We start from the raw sequence: 8,717 nt of genomic DNA on the forward strand, positions 1-8,717 counted from the left end.
TTTTTAAAAAGTTTTATTATGGAAAACAAACTTCCACGGACCTATCGCCCAGCTTCACCTGAGTGAGATGAGCTGGGGAGGGTTGAGAATCGGCGGCCCCATCCATGCGACCTGACCCCAGGGGCCGCCAACCCGGATTCATCTGTTTCCTTATCTGTCCACTGCCCCTTTACTACGGAACGCCGTGAAGGAAATGGCAGGGAATCCTGCCGTGAAGGAAATGGCAGGGAATCCTGCCGTTTCGCCTGGGCGTTCTCTCCTCCGTAACTACCATATCATTGCCACCCCCGCATGGAAGGTTTTGAGAGCAAAGCTTCCACAGTGCCGGAGAGAACAGTAAACTTTACAAGGCCGCATGGTCCCTAGGGGATTTGTCCAGGCAATCTGGTAAAGATTCTTTCACGGTGCAAACGTCGCAAAACTTTCGTGCTACGAATGATATCATCAAGAAGATGAAAAGACAACCCACAGAGGGGGAGAAACTATTTGCAAGCTGCGTATTAGATATGGGGCCCGTATTTCAAATATATAAAGAACTCTTACAACTTAATAATAAAAAGAAAAATAACCCACTTAATAAATAGGCAGAAGCTCTGCATACATATTTCTCCAAGAAAGGTACACAGAAAACCAATCAATAAGCATATGAAAAGAGGCTTGAGGTCATCTGTCCTCAGGGAGATAGAAATGAGCCGCCACACCTATGAGGATGGCTATAATTAAAAAGACATAATAACCGGTTATAAAGAAATTGGAACCTTCGTACATGGCTAGTGGGACTTTAAATGGTGCAGTTGCTTTGGAAAACAGTTTGGAAGTTCCTTAAAATAAACACAGAGTTGCCATTGAACCCAGTAATTTCACACCTAGACAAAGGAAAAAACATGTCCACACAAAAATTTGTCCATGAATGTGTTAAGGGTGGAACATTTTCAAGTGGGCCAACTTCTGCTTCCGTAATCTGCTTGCTTTATGTTAACCAGAGTGGTTCAAGGCTTTATAAACTGCCTCTTTTGGGAGCTCAGGACTGATCTCCTCTAACCCCGCTTGGTAGAGTCAGTTGCCGCTGGCTAATAAAGGCTCACAATTCATCTCAATTGGCTCCATGGGTCTTAGATTTGATCGCACCATAACAAATGTTCATAGCAGCTTCATAATAACCAAAAAGTGGAAATGAAACCAATTTCCATCACCTAATACATGGATAAATAAAATGTGTCAACATGACTGGGCTATGGGGCTCAGATATTGGGTCAAACGCTATTCTGGATGTTTCTGTACAGGTATATTTTTGCATCAGAGTAACATTTAAATTGGTGGACTTTGAGTAAAGTGGATTAGCCTCCAAACTATGGGCGGGTCTCTTCCAATCAGTTCAAGGTCTGAATAGGACAAAAGACTGACTTTCCCTGAGCAAGAAGGAATTCTGTCAGCCTTGGACTTGAGCTGCAGCTCTTCTCTGGGCCTCTCACCTGCCAGCCTGTTCCATCAGATTTTGGACCTGTCAAGCCTCCGCAATCACATGAGCCAATTCTTTAAAAAATCTCTCTTTTTCAGACGTTCCGCAGAGAATCTCGTGTGCCTCTCCGGAGCTACGCTGTCTGCACGTTTCCTTTTCCTACCTCTGTGTTGTTCGTAGTCACCAGGAAATCAATCCGATTTTGGCCTGGAGTAGTGGCTGCGTTACTCAACCTGATTAAAAGTATAAGCGAAATACAGCTTGGCTTACGGAACAAGAGGCAAAGCCGCTGACGGATGCTAAAGGAGTTGGACCACTGCCTGGAAGGGGGAAGGAACTGTGTGTCATGAGGGAGGTTTACGTGATGCTCTGGGCTCTGAGTGTTCCCATCCGTGAACAAAGAGGCTCATCTGCTTCTCATCCCACGTGGAGACCGACAGAGGTGGTCTGGGCGGGCCCCATGCCCAGAACCCGCGATTGTCTTTGAAAGTCAGCGTGCCTCAGAGATTTCGGGGACAGTGCGTGCCAATATTTTTCCGAGTGGCCATAGTCCATTCCCTAAAAAAGAAAAACACAGTTTTTAAAAAAAGAATGGATTAAGCATAAAAATCAGTTTACTGGGGTTCAATGTATAAGAAACACTTGCTAATTAAATAAAAACTTTCATTAAGTCGTCAAGCTTCCTTGGGTGCTACCCACTTGTCTGAGAACTGTTGACCATGTACTGCCCAACACACTGTGGCCTCTGTTGAGTGGACAGCAAGCCTGTGACCCCATGTCCCCGGCCACAGTGGATTCTGCCTGAGGTAGATAGCTGTTGCACACTTGGCCAGTGAGACTCTCTTTCCTGGAAATCTGGGATTCGAGTTGAGAGGTTAGTTAATATGCTTCCTGAAAGACTTTTAGGGCGACTTCTAAAATTTGTCATTGTAAGTCTATGGAATTGCAAAGGATATTATTTCCTGGGTTCCATAAATTCTTACATTTTAAAGTAAAATAATTATAGCACTCTTTACCCTTATCCAGTGGAATCTACATTCATCTATCCATCATCCATCAGTTAATAACAAGTACTTTATTAATAGGACATTTTTCATCCTTATTTTATATTTAAACTTACGTTTACATTTCAAATTCTCCATTTTTTATTGATCACACTATCTTCATTCTCCAGGAAAAAAAAAATACCTATGTAAATTGGAACTAGAAATTTAAAAATTTACAGTGACCATAAGGCTCTAAGTGTGTTTAAAAAAAAAGTTAAATAAATATGCTATATATTTTTATAAGTACAGTAAAATTGTATTGACCTTTTAGACTCCGTTCATGGTTCCAGTGATAAATATTACATATAGATGAGTGTCACATTCCTACTTATCTCCATTTTTTAAATAAGATACATATTATATATATCTGTGATTAAAATACATAGCGATTAACTTTATTCAAATAAATGTGCAAAAGAGACTGGAAGTAATTTGTATACTAACATCACTCGGTTTTTTAAAATTCTAAGTTTTATTCTAAAACCACTGTGATCTTCCATCAAATATTATTTTAATGATCTATCCGCGGACCACACTGCTTGCTCCTTCATCAGCGTTGGCATAAACGATGAGATGGGAGCTTCCGGGCAGGTGCTGTCCGTCCCCACCCATACCTTTGAGTCACTAAGCATTTCAGGACATGCACATTGTGTCCTACTATCAAAATACATGACTGTCCCCCTCTCCCCCCAACCCCCCGAGAGCTTTCCCTCTGCCTGAGTGTGAGAAGCAAGTGCCGCGGAGCTAACGCCCCTGGGAACAGCCTTCGGTCCATGGCTGATGGCGATCTGAGCTTCCCTGCCTGGCAGGTGGGACCCTCCTGCGGCGTGTTCTGTCTATACCGCCTCTCCAGGGCCCCCTACGGAAGGAGCCCCCGTCACTCACGGTAACTGGCTCATGAAGGCAGTCGACACTGGCTGCCTTCTCTCCCCTGTCACTTGCCACCCCCCTGCTGGTGTTCCCGGGGTCACCTCCATCACACAGCATTTGGACTCAAATCTTGCTCTTGGCAAGGCTTCTGGGATAACCCAGCTGCAGGGGCTCGGATTGTGGCCCCCAAATAATATGCCTGTGTCCTAACTCCCAGAACCTGTGGAAGTGACCTTACTTGGAAAAAGTTGAGAATTTCAAGAAGAGCTGAATTACCCAAGAGAAGCGGCCCTAAATTCAAAGACAAGAGATCTTATAAGAGGAAGGAAAGGAGAAGACACAGAGACAGAGAAGGCCGTGTGAGGATGGAGGCGGGGCTAGGAGCCACGCAGGCCCACGCCCAGGCACACCTGGCGTCCTCGGAACCCGGAGGAGACGCGGAAGGGCTTTCCCCTGGGCCTTCGGAAGGGCTTTCCCCTGGGCCTTTGGAGGGAGCACGTCCCTGCTGACACCTTGACCCAGGACTTCTGGCCTCCAGAACGGGGGGTGAGCAAATTTCCGTGGCTGTGAGCCACCGAGGCTGTGGTACTGTTTGCTAGGGCAGCCTCAGGAAACTAAGTTCTGGGGAGGGCGAGGGCGAGTGACGGCTGCCCAGCTGGGTGACTGTGCTCAATGCCACGGCACCGTGCGCCAAACGTGATTAAGATGGTACCTTTGATGCTGTGTGAGTTTTACCTCAACAGCAAGAGAGAGACAGAGACAACGACAGAGAGAGAGAGAAAGGACAAAGAGAAGAGAAGAGAAGAGAAGAGAAGGAAGGAAAGAGAAGGAAGAAAAGCATGGAAGCGAGAGATCGGTATCCGAATGAGGTTTGCTCAGGGGATCCCTCGGATTGGGAGGGCGCCCGGGAGGGGTTCTGACAGCTATGCGATGTGGGGTGGTGGCCGTGGTCTTATTCCCCAGCTGTATCCCTCAGTGGGCCTAGAAGAACAAACCAGAAAACCCCCTCATCTAACATCAACGAATTGAACACACATGCCGCGGCTTGACCTGGAACACAGCAAGCTTCTGCATTCTTTAGCCTTGAAGGAAAGTTCCAGAAAACCTCTTTCTTTCCTCATTCCACGTCTCCAGATGTGATGACTGCTGTCACGGAAACCAGGCTGAGCTTGCTAGGTGCAGCCTGTAGGTCAGAGAGAGTCCTTGAGCTTCCTTGGTTTGGGATTCCTTTGAGCATCAATAACAACTATTAACTTTCTCACCTGAGAAGTCCACATAGGCACATCCTCTCCGAATCCTCCTGGAAGTTCGTGGGCCTAAGGTTGCATTGACGTGCCCTGAAAGCTGAGCAATTGCATTGAGGCAATATGCCTGCTACATGAGCAGCGGCCACCAGTTCAATATCGGTGCAAATAAGGCCCTAGCTCACAGTTGCTTCTACGAGCTCACAATTTTGTAGAGAGGACAGTATTAGTTGGGACTTTCCCAGGTGTTAGTGACAGGCACGTGGGTTTAGGGCACTGCTGGACTTGGGCTTAGGGTTTCTTCAGGATTCGGCCTCGCTGTCTCACGATTCAGTCTCCTCTGGGTTCTCAGACTTTCCCACAGAGGCAAAATGTGAGGCGTTCTGTATTAATACTACCAATTCAGGAGGAGAGAGAAATTCTTTCTCTTTCAGGGTTCATTTCAAGCCTCCCAAAAGGGTTCTGCTTGGATCTCAGGCCGCCCCGTCTGGATGGCCAGCCTGCATCCTGTGCCCCCCACCCCCAGTGGTGGGGAGGGGGGACAAGGTGACCGGCAGCCTCAGAAGGTGGGGAAAGGCTCTCCTGAGGAGACAGGGTCTCCTGTGAGCAAAGTAACAGATGTCTGCTGCAGACAGGTGTACGAAGGATCGCAAGTCGGCGAGATGACTACTACAAAGAAAGCGTGACGAGGTCCAGTGTGGACACAGAAGTGGTCATTAACTCTGCTGGATGTGTTCCAGGCAAAGCCAAGTGCAGCTTCATACACGGTATCGTGCATAATGCCGCTCTGAGAATTAAAGTAGAACTACATTTACGTTCCTAAGCCCTGTTTATCAACAATTCCTAGGCTGTCTTCTTTTCTTGTTCAATGTTTTCGTCCCGGATCTAAGCACAGTGCTTGCATATTTAAAGAAGCTGAAGCACACAAAGATCACGCTGATAAATCTCTGTCCCATTTTTGGGTATGCCTTTAGTTAACTCTTATCTACGGAGACTCAGCTTTGAAATAACTCCAGGACTCAGTTTCATTTGTATTGTAATTTATTTATTTATTTTTTGTCACAAACGTCTGACAGCTTCGATTTTGCAAGTTCTCAAGCTCTTTGTCTCAGTATCAAATGAAGCACATATATGAAAACACTAGGCAAACTATAAAATCCTAGAAAAATGTAAGCTGCTCTCATCATGAAAAGCTTGGAACTGTCACAGTCTTTAAACTTACTCTTGTGATATCGTGGAAGTTCTTAAAGGAATCTAGGGTTTTCTTGGCTCGCTTCTTTTTCTATCTAGCCTCTCCCTAGAGAATTTATTTACTTATTTTTCACTGTGGTCCAAATAGACCCGAAAGATCATGGCGTTTCGGCGGGCTGCGTACTTATAAACTAATAACACCTTGTTAGGACCCACTGAAAAAATGAGTAAGATGAAGCGTTTCGATATATTAATGCCCAACTGTTACTTACACCAAACAGCTCTTCAGTCCTTGTTCTCAGGCGCTGTCACGTCATACCTTAGTGAGGCCGGCTCACTTCTCTAAGGGTCTGTGCTGACGCTCTTCCCCAACTTTATTTTCAGTGGCCCTCAGGGGAACAAAGCTGAACTCATCCCCCTCCCCGTTGGTCCCTGCCTGACCCTCTTTTACTGTATCTACTTGTGTGCTTCTTCGTTAATAACGTAGCGGACGCCCATGAACTCACTGTCCAGTTAGAGAACGAACACACTGGCAATAGCTCATGGCTTCTGTGGGTTCCTGTCCTGGCTCATCTCCTCCATTTCCTCCTCCTTGTGTAGCCACAATTCTGAATTTCACGTTTTTACTCATTCTTGATCTGAAATATTTTTGTCACACATATGCGCTTCCTAACAATATAACGATTCTTGTTTTCGACTTTAAAAAAGGCGTCATGATGTATATAATCTTCTGGGACTTTTTTCTCAGTTAGTTTTCTATTACTCAGAGTCGTTCGCATTGTTGCGGGCCGCTGGGATCCATTCATCTTCACTGCTGTATCGTATTTCACGGTGTGACTACAGCAGCCTCTACTCATCTGGCTTCCTGGAAGCAGGAGTTTAGGATTTCACATTTTTTGCTGTAATGGATATTCTCGTTATGTGGTTCTCCATCCCCATGCACGCCTGCTGGAGTCATCTCAGTTTAGACCTTGGAATGGGATGTGGGTTGCTTGTGGGGTGCGCGGATGTTCAACTTTGCAAGATGATGCCAGACTGTTTTCGAAAACGGTTGTAACAGTTTTTACTCTCACCGTCTTGTTGATCTACCCTCTTCGGCGCTTATTAGAGCCAGACTACTCAATGTTTGCCAGTCGAACGGGTGTAAAGTGGTAACCCTTTATGGTCTCGATTTGCGTTTTCTGGATTGTTTACAGGGAATGCAATAAATGGAACAGGAAAAAAAATGATCATCCACATGGAAAGTAAATCAGATTTCTATCTCACATTAGTCATGCAAATCAACTCCAGATGGATTAAGGATGCAAATGTTAAAAGAAAAACTTTAAAACTTTTAGAAGAAAATGTGGATGAATATCTTCAGATCTTGACGGTTAAGAAAGGACTTCTTAAACACTGGAGACAAAAAAGCCTACTGTAAAATAAATATGTGATAAATTCGACTATATTAAAATTTCAAAAATTGTATCCATTAAAAGGCGTGCTAAAAAAGGTGAAAAGATAAGCTATAAACTGAGAGACGATGTACCACATTTAACAAACAAAGAATCTGTCTCAAGAATAGTTTAAGAACGTCTACAAATCAGTGAGGAAAGGACAATACTCCAATAGAAAAATAGGCGAAAGATATAAACGGACATTTCACAGAAGAGGAAACACATAAAGCCAATACTTATATGGCAAGACACTTAATGTCTTCAATTTAAAAAAGCATCTATTGAAGAAAAACAGGACACTTTAAAAACACAGCTGCCAAGGTCTTCTTCCAGGCTGAGGAAAAATAAACATCTAGAACAACAAAATGCAAACTTAAACATTCAATCCCATACTCCGAGAAAATCAGCTAAAACCAAAGGAAAGTAAAATATTTACCAACTTTTTTAAAGTTTATGTTCTGATTTTGGTTACTCCTGTTACCTTACGCATTGTTGGCACTCAGCAATGGTTAATGAATTGATTGATTCACTGCGCCTGACTTTCTGTAAGCCTAACTTCGATTTCTTTCAGACTCAGAACAGATGGGCACATAGTTTTAAGACATTAATAAACATTATAAAACATGATCTTCTTTCCCTGAGCTCTGCGCCCGGTTGGCTATAAGAATAAAGCAACCACTTGAAGGAAGAAATCAGATTTAATCTAAAATGCATGGCATAGGTATGCAGAGCCCAGACCCTGTGGTCGAACACATCTTACTGAGTTGGCATTGCAAGGAGGATGGGGATGCCCCAAGCCCCTGCACAAAGGGACCTCAAAATCAAACAAATGTGCTCTCACAAAACAGGCACGACATTATACGGTAGCTTTGGATAGCACTGGTTTAATAAAGGCGACATTTCAAAAAGCAGTTACTTCTTTGTATCAGCTCGTTAAAAGGTGAGCTGACGGTATTTTGGTTATAATTATTTTCACAGTATTTTGGTTATAACTTAGAATTTTATTTCTATTTATTTATTTGTTTGTGACATTTTAAAGAGCAGTTACTTCTTTTGTATCAGCTTGTTAAAATGTGAGCTCATAGTATTTTGGTTATAATTTTGTTCGGGAAAACAGCTCAAAATATTACTATTTCTGAAGATTGGTCTGTAGGAAAGTATCTAAAGGAAGTTAACAGGTGTGATAACATTGTCTCGTGTTTTTTGCAGAAAGCTGCACCCTTATTGGTATAATCTTTGTGTTCTATCTATCTATCTATCTATCTATCTATCTATCCATCCATCCATCCATCCATTTTTCTATCTATCTATCTATCTATCTATCTATCTATCTATCTATTTATTTATTTTAACGCCTACAGCACCTGGTCTTCCTAAGTGGTCTCCCATCCAAGTACTAACCAGGGCCAACCCTGCTTAGCTTCCGAGATCAGACAAGATCGGGCGCATTCTGGGTGGCATGGCTGTAGAT

General features: G+C 43.8%; 1 pseudogene; it reads right to left on the reverse strand.

Annotated features, from left to right (window-relative positions):
* Positions 1-8,598: 8,598 nt before the first annotated feature.
* LOC118609850 lies at positions 8,599-8,717 on the reverse strand (annotated as a pseudogene).

Source organism: Rousettus aegyptiacus, unplaced genomic scaffold (assembly GCF_014176215.1).
Source record: "Rousettus aegyptiacus isolate mRouAeg1 unplaced genomic scaffold, mRouAeg1.p scaffold_m13_p_11, whole genome shotgun sequence".
Lineage (NCBI taxonomy): Eukaryota > Metazoa > Chordata > Mammalia > Chiroptera > Pteropodidae > Rousettus > Rousettus aegyptiacus.